This window comes from Panthera pardus, unplaced genomic scaffold (genome assembly GCF_024362965.1).
Source record: "Panthera pardus isolate Hobbes unplaced genomic scaffold, ASM2436296v1 HiC_scaffold_15, whole genome shotgun sequence".
Taxonomy (NCBI): Eukaryota; Metazoa; Chordata; class Mammalia; order Carnivora; family Felidae; genus Panthera; species Panthera pardus.
In genome coordinates, this window is record NW_026526710.1 from 26,278,065 (window position 1) to 26,296,188 (window position 18,124).

The 18,124-nt window shown below is 43.4% G+C and overlaps 1 protein-coding gene across 13 annotated transcripts in view; it reads right to left on the reverse strand.

Annotated features, from left to right (window-relative positions):
* Positions 1-18,124, reverse strand: part of LDLRAD4 (low density lipoprotein receptor class A domain containing 4) — a 447,577-nt gene that overhangs the window by 401,119 nt on the left and 28,334 nt on the right. The window contains exon 1 of one of the 13 annotated variants that reach the window (XM_053902350.1): positions 15,194-15,213. The exons of the other annotated variants lie outside the window; for them this stretch is intronic. The gene's annotated coding sequence lies outside the window, so the exon portion shown is untranslated. Of the gene's footprint in view, positions 1-15,193; positions 15,214-18,124 lie in introns of those variants that run through there. 13 annotated transcript variants of the gene reach the window in all.

An 18,124-nucleotide genomic window follows, 5' to 3' on the forward strand; every position in this document is an offset into this window, starting at 1 on the left:
CTCTGCCCCTCTCCCACTCACACTCTGTATCTCAAAAATGAATGAACATTAAAAATTTTTTTTAATAAATCAAATGGGACCAGTATAAGCACCACTCTGCATTCCAGTGTAGGACAGATTCAGACTCAGAAGGTCTGTAGTGAGCCTCAAGATTCTTCATTTCCAACAAGCTCCCAGGGGATGCCAATACGGTGGTCCAGTAACATACCACTGAAAAGCACTGGGTCATTTACAGATCTAGGTAGCCCTCCTTAGCCCCCTTAATAATATATGTTCAAACACATAGCACAGGGCTCTTGGGTGGCTCGACGGTTAAGCATTTGACTCTTGATTTTGGTTCAGGTCATTACCTCATGGCTCATGAGACGGAGCCCTGCATCAGGCTCTGCACTTACAGTGCACAGCCTGTTTGGAATTCTCTCTCCCTCTCTCTCTGCCCCTCCCTGCTCTCACTCTCTCTCTCTCTGAATAGATAAATAAACAAATACATCAGAGGTGCCTGGGTGGCTCAGTCAGTTAAGCATCTGACTTTGGCTCAGATCATGATCTCAAGATTTGTAAGTTCAAGCCCCATGTTGGGCTCTGAGCTGACAGCTCAAAGCCTGGAGCCTGCTTCAGATTCTGTGTCTCCCTGTCTGTCCCTCTCCCGCTTGTGTGCGCTCGCGCTCGCTCTCTCTCTCTCTCTCTCAAAGATGAATAATAAACATTAAAAGTAAATAAATAAATAAAAATACTTTTAAAAATACATCAAATACACAGCAAACCCCCCCAGCAGACAGCACCTGCTGCGAAGGTGGATGTTTAGGTGATATCCGCAAGCATTTTAATGTGGGCTTCAGGTGATGGCAACCCATCAATGGTGGTAATAGAAAGGGCCACAGGGAAGAATGAAGTGAGGGAGTTAAAGAAACACAGAGAGGAAATCGGCTTGGAAAGCAGGACCGGGCCACCTACAGAAACCTATGACGATTCACAGATGAAAAGATAACATCTATTTGGAAGTAACCCATATAATACCAACTTGGGTACACTAAAGGTTAGCCATGCTATGTCTAACAGGCTTGCTAGAGCTCCAGCTGGCTGAAAAACATATATTGATGATGAAAACCATCATTCAAAAAAAAATGTCCACCTACCATATTTTATTTGAAAGGAACACAGATGTTTCAGATATTCCCAAGTTAATTGGTCCTTTTAACTGAAATTAGATACATGGTTCTACTACATCATTAGAGGTCAAGTTTAGAACATCAGCCAATTGCTTATATTCCAGTAGGTCACAGTTGTTGTTTTTATTTTGTTTTTTAAGATTTTATTTTTAAGTAATTTCTACACCCAGTGTGGGGCTCAAATTCACAACCCTAAGATCAAGGATCATATGCTCTACTGACTAAACCAGCCAGGCACCCCTGCTGTTGTTTTTAAATTACCATATTCCTCTTCATTTTACACAATTCTTAGAAAATATTTCCCAGCCTTTTCTCCATCAAATCATCAAAAAATAACTATTGGGAATTGAAATTCCACCCATTTGGAGGTCACTATTACCCAACTAAAGTCTGGACATGCTGTTCTACATGTTACTGAACTAATAAGGGTAAAAATAAAATTCCAGAAAAGGCAAAACCTACACTTTTTACCTAGAGCCTTCTCTTATTTGAAGCCATGCAGCCTTTCCTCATTCTTGTGGGTTTCATTAAACTAAGAAGCACAGAACACTGTAAACTGATTTGCTACTTTCCATACCTGCTGCCAAATTTCCACTTCTGCAAAACCAATTTCAATCAAAAAAAAAAAAAAAAAAGGGGGGGAAAGTTAACCTAATTCTTCACATGGTCCAATTTATTCAGAATTGAGGTAAAAAGTTGGAAGAAAGGAAAGCAGTAATTGGCAAATAATGCAAACGTTAACTTCATGTCTTTATTTTTTAAATCGGTACATTGTCTCAGAATCGTTTCCTCCTCTTAGCTCTGGAAAGTTTTTCAAATGTGGACATTGCCAAACAATGACCTTGTTATAAGCCAAAGTTCAGTTATTTTAAGGAATTTACTACCTTTTAGCCGAACGAGTTCTCATGGAAATCCTTCCAAACCACTAACTTTGTTAAGAATTTTTACACGTTTACAATATAATGCTGTATAGCTTCTAAAAATGTTAGGGTTTTACTCTGTGCACTACTTCCGCCTTTAAGAAAGCAGTATAATCTAAAATTGGTGATATAGGAAAGACAAAGGGACACTTAAAAGGAAAAAGCATGAAGTAACTTTGGTGTAGCAACGTTGTACGACGGGAAAATCAAGCCAAAGGCAGGATGCAATGCATGCCGTAGGCTCTAGCTGCTAAGTACTAGACAGAAGACGGATTTCAAAAGCATCCCATTTTGCATCTGCTGACTTATGAAAATATCTCCCCCTTCCTTGGTGTCTTGAACAGCAAACTCAGGTATGCATGTAAAGACCAATTGGCACCATGTTTTCAGATCCTTAGGTGAAGTAAGTCCCACTTAGCCAGAATCGAAACAGCTGGGAAATCCAAAACTGGAATTTTTGTGAAAAGGAAAATAATTACAACCACAAGAACTTAACACACAATGCGACTGGCCAACTTCCCAATTACAATGGCTTGCCAGACAGGAGGCAGAGGGAAAAGGTGAAGGGTCAGGGTCAAGAGGAGAAAGCTAGAGTAAAAGGCCCAAATGGGAGAGGAGGGTGACGGAGGAAACTGAGGCACCGGAAAGAGAAGGGACTCAGAGAAAAGGCAGGGTCAGCACTGTCTGCAACCCATCAACAGAAATAACAAAATATTCTGCCATGTGGTATGAAAACAAAAGAAGCCAGTACAACACTGTGGTCTTAGCCTTAGAAAAATCTCTCTGCACGCACCTCTTGAGAAGTATAAGAATTAAAGTTTGATGAAGGAATGCACTGGTCTGCACACTACTTAAATCAAAGCTCAGGAAGGACAGTTAAGGACTCACAGTCTGCATTAGTCCTCCTGGCAAGGCAACCTGTTCCCTGCTACCACAGGCCCCAGGGAAGCCTCCAGACAAGGCTGGGCAGTGCTTACCAGGGGCGGGGGTGGGGGCCACCACTGGCCTCCACCAACCTGAGTGAGGTTCCACTACCTCTGCTTCAAACTCCCAAGGAAGCAAACGGGAGGATGAACAAGTGGCCGAGCTGCACAATGCATCTGAAGCGAGTCTAATTCATCTCAAGCTGTGTGGTGTAGGAGCTGGATCTGAGTGAAAACGGCTCGTCTCAAGCATGCGGTCTCTGAACAGGTTACTTTAGAAAGTGAATGATCATGCACAGGCTATTCCCCTGCAAAACTTCATGGTCCTGTCCTCATTCTTCTCAGATCCCCACTACGACATGTGACAGGTGGAACTGGTGCTGCTGATTTCAAAATAAGTAAGACAGACCATTCTTCTGGTAATTTTTAATGTTGCAGGCCTGTGTACACGCACCAAAAACAAAACACACACACACACACACACACACACACACACACACACACACACACACACAGTCACTTCAAGTATGAGTCTTCAAAAGTACCAAACATTTCTCTGATAATTTTCAAGTGCATGACTCTAGGGGCTCCTGGGTGGCTCAGTCAGTTGAGCATCCGACGCCAGTTCGGTTCATGATCTCACAGTTCGTGAGTTTGAGCCCAGCCAACAGGCTCTGTGCTGACAGTTCAGAGCCTGGAGCCTGCTTCACATTCTGTGTCTCCCTCCCCCTCTCTGCCCCTACCCGGCTCACACTCTGTCTCTCTCTCTCTCTCTCTCTCTCAAAAATAAACATTACACAAAAATTAAAATAAAAAATAAATAAAAGTGCATGACTCTACACTATCACATGCAGCGAATGTTTCTAATTCAGTTAATTATTTGGGCCTTCCAAGTAAAAGTACATTTTTCAAATACACATATAACTGAAGACTGGTACACAGTGACTTCAGACATCTTCATAATGCAGAATTGCCGTCTGACAATATTTTTACCAGCCTCTCCTCACCCAGGCCTTGCCAAAGATCCCCTGTTGAATCTAACCAAGAGCTAGAGCAGAACTCAGACAATGATGTTATTATGGGAAGAGATTCCATGTGAACACAGATCTATCGTTCAGTTAACACAGATTTTCAAACTCTCTGGAACGTAAAAATTGCAACTTTTAGAATTGCTCTTACTCAGAATTCTGTTGTTCATTTCAGTTCTACACCAAATCAGTGACTCACCACCCTCTGAGGTTGTGATGAAAACTGTAGCTAACACCCTGAAGGCAACTCCGAGGGGTGGGGTGGGGACAAGGCTCCAGGGATGTGAGCAGGAGGCCAGCCAGGACTTCAGAGCTGGGCTTCCTTTAAAGCAGCTCCCTTCCTTCCACTAAAAGCTTTCACCTGCTGCCATCTCAACACGAACGCCACTTCAGCTGCTTTCCTTTGATCTGAGATGATCATTTTGCCAATTAAAAAGCAACTCATTCTCAGCCATGCCCAGAACTGGAGAAGACAACCACTGGAGACCCTCAGAATCCTTCCCGCCTCTGGACATGGGAGCATCATACCAGGAAAAAAAAAAAAAAAAAGCAGAAAGCAAACCCCTGAGTTTGGTGCCTCCCTCCGTCTGTGGTGTGTACTTGTCTCCAAGACTATGCCTGTCTACATCAACCTGGAGTCTGAGGCAGGGGGCTTCGTGCAGGAGGAGTACAGCATCTGCCCTGACCTCAAGGAGTCCATAGTCCAGTACTGAGTCTCAAGCTGGGTGGCCAACTGATCCAACAATTTGCAGTAAAATGGCCTTCTGTGTTTCTGGATCTAACGGAGGAAGGCAGGAGGGACCAGGGCAATTGCTACTCAGAACAACTACAAAAGGGCCTGACATTCTTATTACAACACACAATCCTGGGCACCACCTCTCTTTCTGAGTCATAATTTCTTGGGACAGAGCCACGGGAATCTGTATTTTTAATGCGTTTCCCCCCACCCCCCACCAAATTCTCAAACATACCGACATTTGAAAAACAGGTCTAAACCCAAATTAAACTGATGTGTGTAGGAGAAGACGCTAAGGGACCAGAGGTGGAAGGGATGGAGACAGGAGGAGCAGGCCTGCCAGGCCCAGCTCCAGGGCACCCCCTACCTGGGGTGGCTCAATGTGCCTGAATGGCAGGCAAACAGGACCCACCACCAACGGAGCAGGTGGCGGGGGGGTGGGGGGGGGTGGTTAAGTGACAAGTCCTGGGGTGCACACCCCACCACCAAATGACTGACAGAAGCCATCTTACCTTTCTTGGGGAGTCAGGGCTCAAATGAGATCTAATTGCTCTAGAAAAATAGAGATGTAGCATGCCTTGATTCTGAGTGTCACAGAACAATTCAGTCCTGTTCTGCATCTTAACAAATTAAAAGGAGCCCAAAAAAAGTGTTCACCTCTCCCGCTGACATCCATGCTGCATAACAGAGGAGGCGGCATTCCAGGCAAAGGAGACAGGAAGAAGGTCTATGAGGTGTCTAGAGAAATGGGATGAAACAGGCAGCAGTGGGAGAGGGGCCTGGAGTCAGAGACCAGATCAGGTCACTGTGACCCAGTGGCCACTTTGCCCTTGGAAGCAAGGCAGTGACACTTGTCAGTTGTGCAGGCCAGGTTAACTACAGTGGTGATTCTCAGAGGGGGTGCCAGATCAGGAGCATCTGCATCCCCTGGGAACATGTGAGAAATGCAAAGTCTCAGGCTCCACTCCTACCAATCAGAAACTGCATTTTAAGGAGCCCTCGTCTGAGACCCTTGTTCTAAAGCGCAGGGAAGAACACAGGAAGAGGGGAGAGAAAACCAGTAGTCAAAGGTGGAGCAATCTGTCCAGAGGCTGCTGCAGAAGTCTACACAGGAAGCACGAAGGATCTAAGGCAGTAACTACATGTAGGAAGGGGAAAAGCCATGTGAAAAAATACATAGAAGTAAAATCACAGGACTTGGTGATACAGAGGTTGGATGTGCAGAGAGAAATGTGGGGAGCCAGAACAAGTCCAGGTTTCTGGCCTGGGTAACCAGCTTTAAATCAGGTGAAAGAGATCTTTTATATCATTGTACAGATATATGTGCCAATATCTGCCTCAACCTTGAAACACTCAACTCTGTTTATAAGCCAGCTTGGAGTCTTCCAGATTCAGGAAGATTGTATTTAAATGCTTTTATAAAACAGCACAGTTGTGAAATGCACCCATGTGCTTTCTTCAGATACATTCTTCAACTATATTTTTCAGTAATGCATCTTGGAAAGCTTTATAAACAAAGCTCAATCCAGATTCAAAGTCTTGGAAGAAGGGGAAGGCTATAGAGAAATTACTTCACACAATCCAAAGTATAGCCATTTGCAGAGAAAAGTATGAAACACTGCTTAATGCTCATGATTTTGAACAGAAAGAAAACACAGAACATTGTCTAATACAAAACACATGGTAAAGGCTTCTCTGCCCAAGAATGCTATTTACCTTAAGTTATTAGGCTCAAGATATTTATGGAGGAAAAAAAGTCCATTCTTAATTAGCCATACTCATAAGGGATGCTGTGTAATTGAACAATGGCAAATGCTTCAAAAATAACTTTTGGCTTTATAAAATGTTTTTACACTCATCGTTAAATACGGGTGTGTCTCATGTTCTGGATATTTCCTTTTAAAACAGCAACAAGGCCCACTCTGAAGATGTGACTCCAGGGAGCTGGGAAGCTATCCAAAGTCTACATCTCTAGGTCCTGGCCTTCCTTTGGCCACTTAACACAAAGCAGTCATCTGACACGACTGTCAGGTCCTACGTCCTTGGTTGTACAGGGCCACTGACAGCCACATTTGTCCGCCTCCCACCACTGCTCTTTGAAATGGCATCCAACCAAGCAACAGCAGCGAGTCTGGAAAGGGAGGAACAGGGTCTGATCTATCGCAGGAGAGACAAGGTCACATGCCCTTCCCTGACGCCATCATAGCACCCTACAGACTGCTCGCTGGGGTATCCTGCATGCAACAACCGCCTTACAGACTTACTCCAGAGTTGGAGAAGCTAAAGTTTAGCTACAACTCAGTAATGACCTTCAGACAGAAAAAGAGCTAATGCAGTCAGGTGGACCTGTGTCCTCACTTATAACCATTAACACTTAGGATAGGCCAGGCATGTTTTAAGCACTTTACATTATTAACTCTTGAAATCTTTATAAGAACTCTATGAGGTGGGTAATGCTATTACCAACATCCTCCTCTTATAGACAGGAAAATGAGGCACTGGCAGTTTGACTGACTCATGCAAGATCACACAGTTAGGACTGGGCAGAGCTGGGATTTGAACCGGCAAGTGGGGTGAGGTATCACCATGTGTCACCACCTGTCTCCTGGCCAGCTCCTGCCTCCATGAGCCGAGTCCTTCGCCTGGTGCCCTTGCTGGCCTTGCCAGGCTGCTGTAAGATCCGTGAGATCAGAGATGGAAGGCTGGCTCATGGGGCTCAGGAGTACACAGCACGGGCACTGTTCAAACTTCAGTTCCCGTGTACAAAATTCACTGGGAACCACACCATCCCCGTGGCGTCACCCCCATTTCCTTACTTCTGCTTTACTCACTCCCAGGCCTGGCTTTACATGCACTCCTGCCTCCACAGCCCCCGCCATCATTCCCTTCCTAACGGACAGCACAGGCTGTGCATTTAGGCCTGGAATGATCCCACTAGCCTACTAAGCCATAAGTCTTGTCAGCCTTCAGTACCAATGAGGTCTTTAAATATCTTGAAGCTCGTTTCCGAAATTCAAAAGTAGGACAGAAATACTGTACTTTCTAACAACACTGCCTAAGTTCTTACCCGCAGTTTCATTTCCCAGGTGGGCTTCTCACTAGCTCTGTGGACCTTATCAGGATTGTCTTTGGGAAACAGCTGCCAAAACAACCCCCAAAAGTTCCAAAAGTCAGAGGTTGAAACCAACAGCAAGGATTCTTAGCCCACAGCTTGAAATGAACTGGGATTTTTACAAATACTTGCTAAAATCTACCCTGTCGCAGGCAGAGCATTTTCTTGAAATTATCTTTCTATAAATGAAGAGACTCAGAGTGCTCTAACAATCATTCACCAGGAACCAGGAATCCAAGTCCTTGGCTGCAAAACCACATTCTTTCTTGATAAACAATATAAAGAAAAATCTATCATCTAGTAAGCAGAACAGCAAGAACCCACTGGTCTGTTTTTCTACCAGTAAATGGAATGTTGGGACAGAGTTTTGCTATTCACTGGTGCCAGGACTAGATGCCCCCAGCATCTCCTCCTGGCCAGTGCTCTGCTCACCTCGCCAAGCCTACCACACTAGGACACAGTGCATTGTAGCTGGACTCTGGAAAGCATCCCTACCACCATTTGGTGAGCATGCCCTTGCCTAGAGGAAGAACACAGAGGGATGGTCAGTATGCCAGAGAAGGAATGGTGAAAGCAAGTGAAGCCATCCAACCTGGAAGAGAGGGAGATCAGAGACGGCATCAGAAGTGTCTTCAAATATCTGCCAACATGGATGAAAGGCAAACTCTGCTCTGAATCATAGGACAGAGGAGGCCAGGAGGAGACACATTTCAATCCAGTCTAGCAGTGTTCCAGCTGCTGTACCATCCTCAAAATGGGCTGCATTCAGTGGTGATGAACTTCCTGTCCCCAGAAAGGTTCAAACCAAGGATGGCTCCTTTAACCAAGCAACATAGCAGAGGGAATTCAAAGTTGGATGGGTGTAGGTGACTATAATGTCTATGAGACAGAAAGTCAAAAAAGACAAGTCCTAGAAAAAAGTCCTAGAAAAAAAAGACATCTGCAAGGAGGCAAGGAAATAGTGGGAGAAAGAATAGCAACAACAAATAACACAATATGAAAAAGGAAATAAGTGGTTGAGTCACAGAAATGCTATACTTTAGAATCTCACCATTCCCCACTAATTGTATTATGCCCCCATTCACACACCAAACATTAACAAATTTGGCCAAGTTCATGTAAAACCAATACTACTCAGCTGTTGTCAAAACAGATTAGAGAAAGATTTGCAAAATGCCCTCTTACATTTTAATTGTTCATGACACTATATAAAAGACAATCTTCTCCAGTTAGGTTCCTAAGGCAAAGAAAGGCTTCAGAACTCCCAAAAGGGTTGCTGGAAAGCCAGAGAAGGTTCTATGTCAAGGGAGCTATCTGTTATGAGAGAATGTTTGCAGTCTTGGCCAGAAAGAAGCTCAAGGCAGCAAAGTGTGTATTTCTAAAGCCGCAGCACAAGAGCTTGTACATGAAAATCAGTAGGTCAAAGCAATGACCTTCGATAAAAGGCAGTATGTGCTCTTAGGAAATTATTTGAAAATAAAGTATAGCCTTTTCTCTTTAAGAGGAAGGTAGAATGCATGCTCCTTGAATTTTGTTAGCAGGATGGATGGATGGATGGATGCATGCATGCATGCATGGATACATAGATAGATAGATAGATAGATAGATAGATATGATAGATAAATAATATAGATGATAGATTGATGGTTGATATATAGGGATGATAGGTAGAAATAGATGTAGATGATAGATAGGCAGACAGATATACAGACAAATGGATGGATAGACAGATAATAAAGATAAATAATATGATAGACAAGGCAGGTAGGTGGACAGATACAGTTGATAAAGATGATAGAAATATATAGGGATAGATGATAGAAATACAAAAAGTCAGATAAACTCAGAAAACAAGCTAAAGAAACAATTGGAAAAAAATGAATCAAAATCATCTAACAATCTATATAACAGAACATTCTAGGCTTGTCGTTTATTTAGTATTTTAGTACCTCTCCAAGAGCCACGACTGTGGGATGTTTTAGCATTTAAAACTCACTCTACCCAAAAGTCAGTTAGAAATTAGGAAGTAGCCACAAACTATGCAAATTAACCTTTCATTTCAAACACGTGAAGTTGCATAAGTGCTACAAGAAAACAGCAGTCTCTAACAACAGAGTTTGTTTCAGGAATATGCTGTCATCCTGATATGAGCATAAGATGATAAGCTATAACCTGCCCCAGGACTCACTGGTGTGCCATGGCATTGGATCCAGTTATGTATGGCAGCAGCCCAGTCAATTCTGGATTAAAATTATGAGTCCCCAGTAGAGAGAATTTTCAGGGAAGACTTCGTTTTAAAGAGGTTAAAAGTCCACTTGTTAGGGCGTAAACCTTTCTCTGCCTCGCTTGACCATTACTGGTAATCTAGCCAGGGAAAGAGGAAATCTGTACCATGAGAGACTGAACCACGGCCTTAGTAACAAGCTAGAAAGAAATACTATTGGCCTGAATACTGAATTAATAAACAACATATTTATTAATTGCAAATTTCTATAAGATGTAATCAGATCACAAAAGCTTTTAAGGGACCTGGTAAAAGAAGGAAGGGCAATTATGAAAAGAGACTAGACCTTCAGTGCACAGGTGACAGGTTATTCCATCCCCTGGACTTTCCTCTAGTCATCTGTACACACTTGTTTAAAGAGTCTTGAATTGTGAAGTCATGAAAGCAAAATGTTAAGTACATATCCAAATTCAGTGACCATAAAGTCTTCAAGAAAATGTATCACATTTCTAGTGTTTTCACTATTGTCCCAATGGCTATCTTACTAGCAGATTCCATTTTAATGCTAACAAGAAAGAATTTCATAGAATTCACTGATTAAAACAGAGTTTAAAAAAGAAAACCCTTCCTATGTCTTTAGAGACGTGCCTCTTCATTGTCAAGCAAAATGTTCTGGAAGCACAGAAGAGAAGTAGGGCCACTTCTGATAAAGGGGTCTGCCATCTAGACCTCAGCATTTTGCAACTATCTGTCCTTGTTAGAAAAAATAGATTTGGGACAATGACAATGAAATTTCTTTTCTGAATATTAAGTAAACAAATGAAAAAGGATTAGAAGCTGACATAAGACATCTGACATCTTTTCAACCACTATCTGGCCAACAGATATGTTCTAATCTTTACCCACCATTTTCTACCTGTCAAAACTAACACTCGCTCTAAAGCAGGGTTTCTCAACCTCAGCACCATTGACAACTGGGGATGGATGATTCTTTGTTGGGGGAGCTGTTGGGTGCATTGTAGGACATTTCCAGGATCTCTTGTCTCTACACACTGGATGCCAGTAGCACCTCCTGCCTCCCAGTTATGATGACCAAATGTATCCAGACAGTTTCAAATGTCCCCTGGACAAAATTGCCTCCAGTTGAGAACAACTGCTGTAAAGCATCCAGACCCACAATAAAATACCCCACCAGATCATTTAGTTTCTCACAATTTGAGCCCACAGGCTACACTCTGAACCCCAGACAACCATCTTGCAAATGTCTGCCATGAGCACAAGGTGGATGGGGTAGGACAGATAGGTCAGGACAAATGCACCGTAATCGGGGGAAAGCATCTGCATGCCATATCCTAACAGTGATGAGAACACGGAGCACAGCACCACCCCTGAGTCTGACAAACACTATCATACAGGAACAAAAGCTGAGGCACTGGATACCTCTGTATCCTCCCCATTGAGACAATGGCTATATCTCAAACTCATGCCTTAATATTAGGCTTCTGAAGATCATTAAAACAGAGACAATTTTCAAAATACAGCTTTTCCACAGGAACCAGGCCATTTTCACTCTCTACAATCCAATTCACCAATTTAAAAACCAGACTCACAGTATACATGCTTGGGCCCTTCTTGAGCTGGGGCCATGAGGCCGTGCATATATCCTCCCAGACTCTTCCACCGCTACTTGATTTCGAGGCAGCACATTTTTAACTGGAAATTATTTGTGACAGCTCATAAACAGCTCTGAATACAAACCATTGTCAAAGGATGTATTAACAAATTTGCACTTCTCAGAGTTCCCACACAGGCAATTTTCTCATCATTCTGACAAGAGAAATGTTTAAGGAAAATGCAACAAACAGTTCTGAGATCTATGGGCAATGTTTTCCAAATAAGTGCAGCAAACAGCTATTTCATTTCAGCAATATGAATTTCCTTTCACCCCACCAAGTGCACCTGCAGCACTGGATGCCCAGACACCTGGACTTCCCCCTTCCACTCACTCAACCCCACCAACTTTGACCCTCTCCCTAGAAAAGAGAAGGCTCTCTATTGCATGCTAGAACGCACACCAGCTTACCAGGGGGCTCATTTGCAAAAGTCTAAGAAAGCATCCACAGGGCGCCAGACTGCTGGAAATGCTGTTGGGGGTGTTCTGTAACTCGACCCTGTTCATACCAGCTCTGGATTGAAACCCAGCAGACCGGATGAAATGCTGACCCCGAAAGCCAGGAGGATTCAGAAACACATACAATTGTTCTCACTCAGTGCTTCTCAAACTGTAAGGTGCCCGAATCCCCCCAGAGACCTTGTAAAAAGGTGGGTTCTGATTTGCAGGTCAGGGGTGGGGCTGAGAGCCTGCATTTCTAACCAAGATCACAGGAGGTAACTCAGATAACAGGGCCAGGAAAGTGACTCTAACTTAAAAGATGAGTGATATCTACTCCCAACATAGCTAGGACCTATCTCAGATACAGGAGGATGTTTTTAAAGGAAGCAAACTGATTTATATTCACCCAAAGTTCCCACCAACTGATTCAGGGCAGTTCATGGATCTCAGTCCTGTCAGCATATACAATCACTGTTCTGATTATTGATAGAGCATTAAAACCTTGTGTGTGTACAGCACCCCTTCCCTGAGGAATCCAAGTGCCTTAAATTGAATCTTGCAAAGAAATTCCATTTGATTTCTGGACAACGATTAACACTCATAATGTCCTAAATAAGCAGCACACTGTTTTCTAAAAGGTTATTGAAGAACACCTGGGTGGCTCAGTCAATTCAGCATCTGACTCGTGATTCTGGCTCAAGTCATGATCTCAGGGTTGTGACATCGAGCACATATCTGGGCATAAGATTTTTTCTCTCTGGGGCCCCTGGGTGGCTCAGTCGGTTGAGCATCCAGCTCAGGTCATGATCTCGCAGTTCGTGGGTTCAAGCCCCACATTGGGCTCTGTGCTGACAGCTCGGAGCCTGAAGCCTGCTTGGGATTCTGTGTCTCCTTCTCTCTCTCTCTGTTCCTCTCCTGCTCACGCTCTATATCTCTCTCTTTCTCAAAAATAAATGAAGATTCAAAAAAAAATTTTTTTAAAGATTTTCTCTCTCCCTCTCTCTGCCCCTCCTCCACTCATGTGCACACGCACACACTCTCTGTAAAAAAAATAAAATAGTTTAAAAAATAAAAATAAATAAAAGGTTGTTGAGAACAAAGATTAAGCAGAAACAAAAAGAAAACAAACCATAGCAATAAAAGTCAAAATACCACTACTAGTAATTATTATCACTTTTCATTATAAAAAAAAATTGTCTTCTTATAAAAAACAACAAAGTAGCTCCTTCCCTAATCTTCCCCGTTCTGATAAAATACAACTCCAGTTGCTCAACCAAAAGCTCTAATGAACGCTTGTCTTTCTCAGCCCTCAGCAAATCCTCAAAACTCCACCCTTCCAAGTCCTGATTCATCCTCTCACCTGGACCACCCTGGCCTGGGAAACCATCATCTCCAGAGACCTGATACTGCAACAGCCTCCTGTTCCATCACCCACTTCACTCCGAAGAGATCCTCATGAACCTAAGCCAAGAAACTACTCTGCTCCACGCCTGGAATGGCACCCTTTCACCATAACCCTCCAGGGCCCTCCAGGACCATGCACACACATGCACATCTGGCCTCCCTCCTCTCACTCTCCCCCCTGCCCCCCTTGCTCCTCTTCAGTTACATTGAGGCCTTGCTCAAGGCCTTTGTACAGAGTTCTCTCTGCCTGGAAATCATTCTAAATACCCACATGGGCCACTCCCTTGGGTCCCTCCTCAAATGTCACCTAACTGCTAAAGCCTTCCCGGACCCCTATACTCAGAACCCCACTTTTGTAAACAGCGGAGTTTTACAGGAATACAATATTGGATGTATGTGTAAGGGCAAGCACTTTATTTATATTTTTAGGCCCAGCTATACCTCCAGATCAGCTGAGCGGCCTCAAAGCAGCCCTTGCTCTGTCTGCACCCAGTCTTCCCAGACAGTGCAAGGGGAGACCCTCCATACCCCTGTCCACTCTCCACACTGCAACCTGTTTACCTAGAGCCTGTCATCCTTCAGCTTCAAGCACTCCACTGACTTCGCAAAGCCTACAACATCCCACAGTCTCAGTAGAGGAAACCCTCAGGCCTCCTGTGGGAACCCCTATCCTGGCCTGACTCACTCCCTGTCCATGCTACTTTCCATTCCCAGTTGCTGAGTCTGTTCCCCGGCCTCTGGTGTAAGCACATGTTCTGGGCTGGCTCTTCTCTCACCTCCAGAAATCCTCATCCACCCCTGGAAACCAGGGAACCTCTCTCTCTCTTTCACTCTCGTGTTTATGTTTGCCCTCGTTAGCTCTCCCAGAGGCAAGTCTACATCTATCCACAAGACTGCTTGATCCCTGCATTCTTCCCACTTTACCAGCAGATCTGTGAGATCAGGCTGAACTCGCTGAGTCCGTGAAAAAGTTGTCAGAAATTCACGCAAAGGTCTCACGATCAGCGACACCTGAGTGTAAAGGGTCACATGCTCTGTGCTCAATCAAGAGAGCCTGTGTCCATTTTCACAGAGAAGAAATGAAATATCATAGACCCTGATCATTAGAACTTAAAAAAGACTATTCTGAATTCCAGCTTTTTCTGTCTCCATTGAATACATTCCTTCCTTCATTCTTTCTTTCCCTCTCTTATGTGCACAATTCACAAGGTAACACACACTGTACCTCCCTTTACAAATTAACCCCCATTAGCATCATGTGCCATAATCAATCCCAAAAGGAACCTTGCCTGCTGGTATTAAATCAGTCATTAGAAAGACTTATTAGCCAATCTAACGCTAGTTTACCTGCAGGCTTAGAAATGTCATCAAATAGCAGGGGGAGAAGAGAAGAAAAAAAGGATTTTCAAAATATTACTCTTCCTGGATTCTCACATCTCTCTAAAAAAAAAAAAAAAACGGAACAAATAACACACTTCAGTAAACTGCCTCAGCATATTCATGCTAAGAATGGCAGCATACAAAAAAGCATCGGGCCCCACTCACAACAACTGTCTCTGGTCACCTAGAGGCTCTGTCTCCTGCTGCGCATTTCCCATGTCCTCAGCAGCTCCCTCCACTTTTCTCCTGTGGCGCCTCTCTGCACTGACAATGCATCAAGACTGAAGGCAACCAACACTGGCCACTCAGGCCTCCCCTGGGACAGCCAGCAGTCTGATCCTGTATCAGGAGCCAGGCCAGCCAGAAATCACTCAGACTTGGGAGTGGGGGTGGGAGTGGTGGTGTGCCAGGAGTAGGCAGGCATGGACCCTGGACCCTCTGGCTGCCCCAATTTCTACATGAGCACATGTTTGTCTCGTGCCATCTGTTCTCTGAGGCCCTGTGGTGCAGGCAGTGGTTTGGAAAACAAGCAGAACACCCAGATACAAAATAGAAGATAAACCTAACAAGGCTATACGGATACTAAACTAGAACAGGGCCCAGGTTCCAATATTCCTCTGTAGACATGACTGTGGATGTGAAAGGAAAGGGCAAACGAGGCTGCTTCTAAATGTTTCATGTAAGCCTTACTTGTAATATCAGCCAATGGCATCTAGTTTCTCACACTGGCTTCTCCACATTTTTCAACAGCCTTTACACATATATTCAGATATCTGCCACACACGTCATCTCTGAGATGGCACTCTGGTAAGTGTGGACTAATTCACGTGAGGACACTGTGACACCACAGACACAATATCACAGTTTTATGTCACAGGTACATGAAAAATGCTTCACTCTCTACGTGTAATGAATTCCTAATTCTTGAGATGACTAAGTACAGAAGCTGGACCCTGTCACCCACATCTACAGCAGTCTCAGTGCTTAACACTGCCCGGGACACCCACCAACTCCCAATCGAGTAACTACAGTGACAACCCCGTCATCGGTCTTGGTTTTCTATTCATAACTGTAATAATCTTAGCAATGACTACTGGAAGTATGCCTCATGTGCATCAAAGACAACCTGAGGTCAGTCACCAGGTCAGATCGGGGCTGTGGCCCCCTTGGGTCGCCAGTATCTGGCTGCATGGGGCAGAACGCACACAGTAAACAACTGTTGAAGGAATGAACGTATATTTGCATTTGAGCTTCAGCAATAATGTCCACCTTTCATTAAAACTTCATTTACAGTCTCCAATACGAGGAGACTTCCAAAACATACTGTCTCTCACTGGAAGACCCAAGTTCCCTTGGAATAATTGTTTCTATGCAACCACAAACATAACATTCTTTTCAATTTGCATCAGTTAGTCACCAGAGTTGAGTTTTCATAGAAGCCATACACTTGTTTTAAAGACCAGTTAAGAAAGGCACCCTAGCCTCCTCCATTGAAGGCCAAAGTTCAGGAATGCCACATTTGGATTAAGCAATTGTTCCTCAAGACATCATCTCCTTAAAATGTAAATAATCCCAAAGGGTCAATTCTGAAAACACTAACAGCTATTAACACCTTGGTGTGAAGTAGTTTAGCAGTGAAACCCATAAACCTATTTATTAGTAATCTGGTGGTCACTCATTCATTCAACAAACAATTACCAGATAACACCTAATGAGGATAATGACTGTGCCCAGGACCAGCCAATAACTGGGGGAAAGCACAAGAAAGACAGCTCTGCCAGCAGAAAGGAGGAGTACATCTGCAGCATGTAACCCTTCAACCCATCAGCATCCAAGAGGGTGACGTAAGGATCCAGGGCATCTGGGGAAGGTGTAATATGGAAGTAAGGCCATTGTTCTCCTGTGAGAGCTTGCCCTTTAGCCTGGCTCTTAGTCACACATCTCAAGAAAAATGGACCTTTTCTTGAGGTCATGCTGGGTCACAACGAATAACAAGCACAAACTGGAAGTGACAAATAAAGGCTCCAGAGAGACTTTTCCAACAATTCTTTCCCCATGTTCCTTGCATGTGAAGCATTCTTCTTGGAAATTGTGGGAAAAAGCAGGAAAAAGATCAAGCCAAGTCTGCATTTAAAGGTGCATGCAGTAGCAATTCTAGAACATTAAGAAGAGACCACATGACCATGCCAGGCAAGACTCTACAGGTCATGGGTACACACGTGGGAAGGGCACTGCCAGGGATCACAATAACCCATTTAAGGCCAACTTACTTAACAGGAAATAAGATTTGGTGGTGACAGAGTGTGATTAGCCATATGCTGATCATGGCTGAGAATGGGTAATGACCAACTCAGACACACTTTCTTGTTCTCTACTTTTAGAGAGTTTGAAATTTTATCATAATAAAAAGTTAAAAATAAAAATTGTTTAAAGAATAAAAAAGAGCAGTGGCTAAATGTAATGTGGCATATTGGATTGGATCCAAGAACAGAAAAAGGACTTTAGTAGAAAAGCTAGTGAAATCCATATCAAGTCTGTGGTATTAGTTAGCAGTTCTGTACCAATGTTAATTTGATACATGATCAAATTATCACAATGTTAATGTGATAAGTATGCAGTGGTTATGCAAAATGTAAATATTAGGGGAAGCTAGGTGAAGAGTATATAGGAACTCTCTGCACCTTCTTTGCAACTCTTCCATAAATCAACAATTATTGCAAAGTAATTGATGGAAAGTTAAAAAAAAAAAAAAAAGCAATGGCTTAGTGATAGAAAGGGGAGGGATATGCATGTTAAAATCCTGCAGCCACCCTGAAAATGTAACCCATAATACCAACTACTTCCTGGCATTTAAAAGCTAGCCAGGTTGGAATTTAACAGACTGCCTGGTGAGAACGGATGTGTTCCAAATTATGATGTTTAAAGGTCTTGAGTTTACACTGGTCTTTTTGTCCTTAGCATGCCATTACTGTATCTGTGTAGGATAAATATACATCTGCTTATAAAAATTAGGAAACATTTTTTAAAGTGCTTGTAGATAAAAAGGTATCACAGACTTTTGGGAACAAAATCAACCTAATTTTTTAAAATCTTGAGTTATAGATCTTGTGATCTA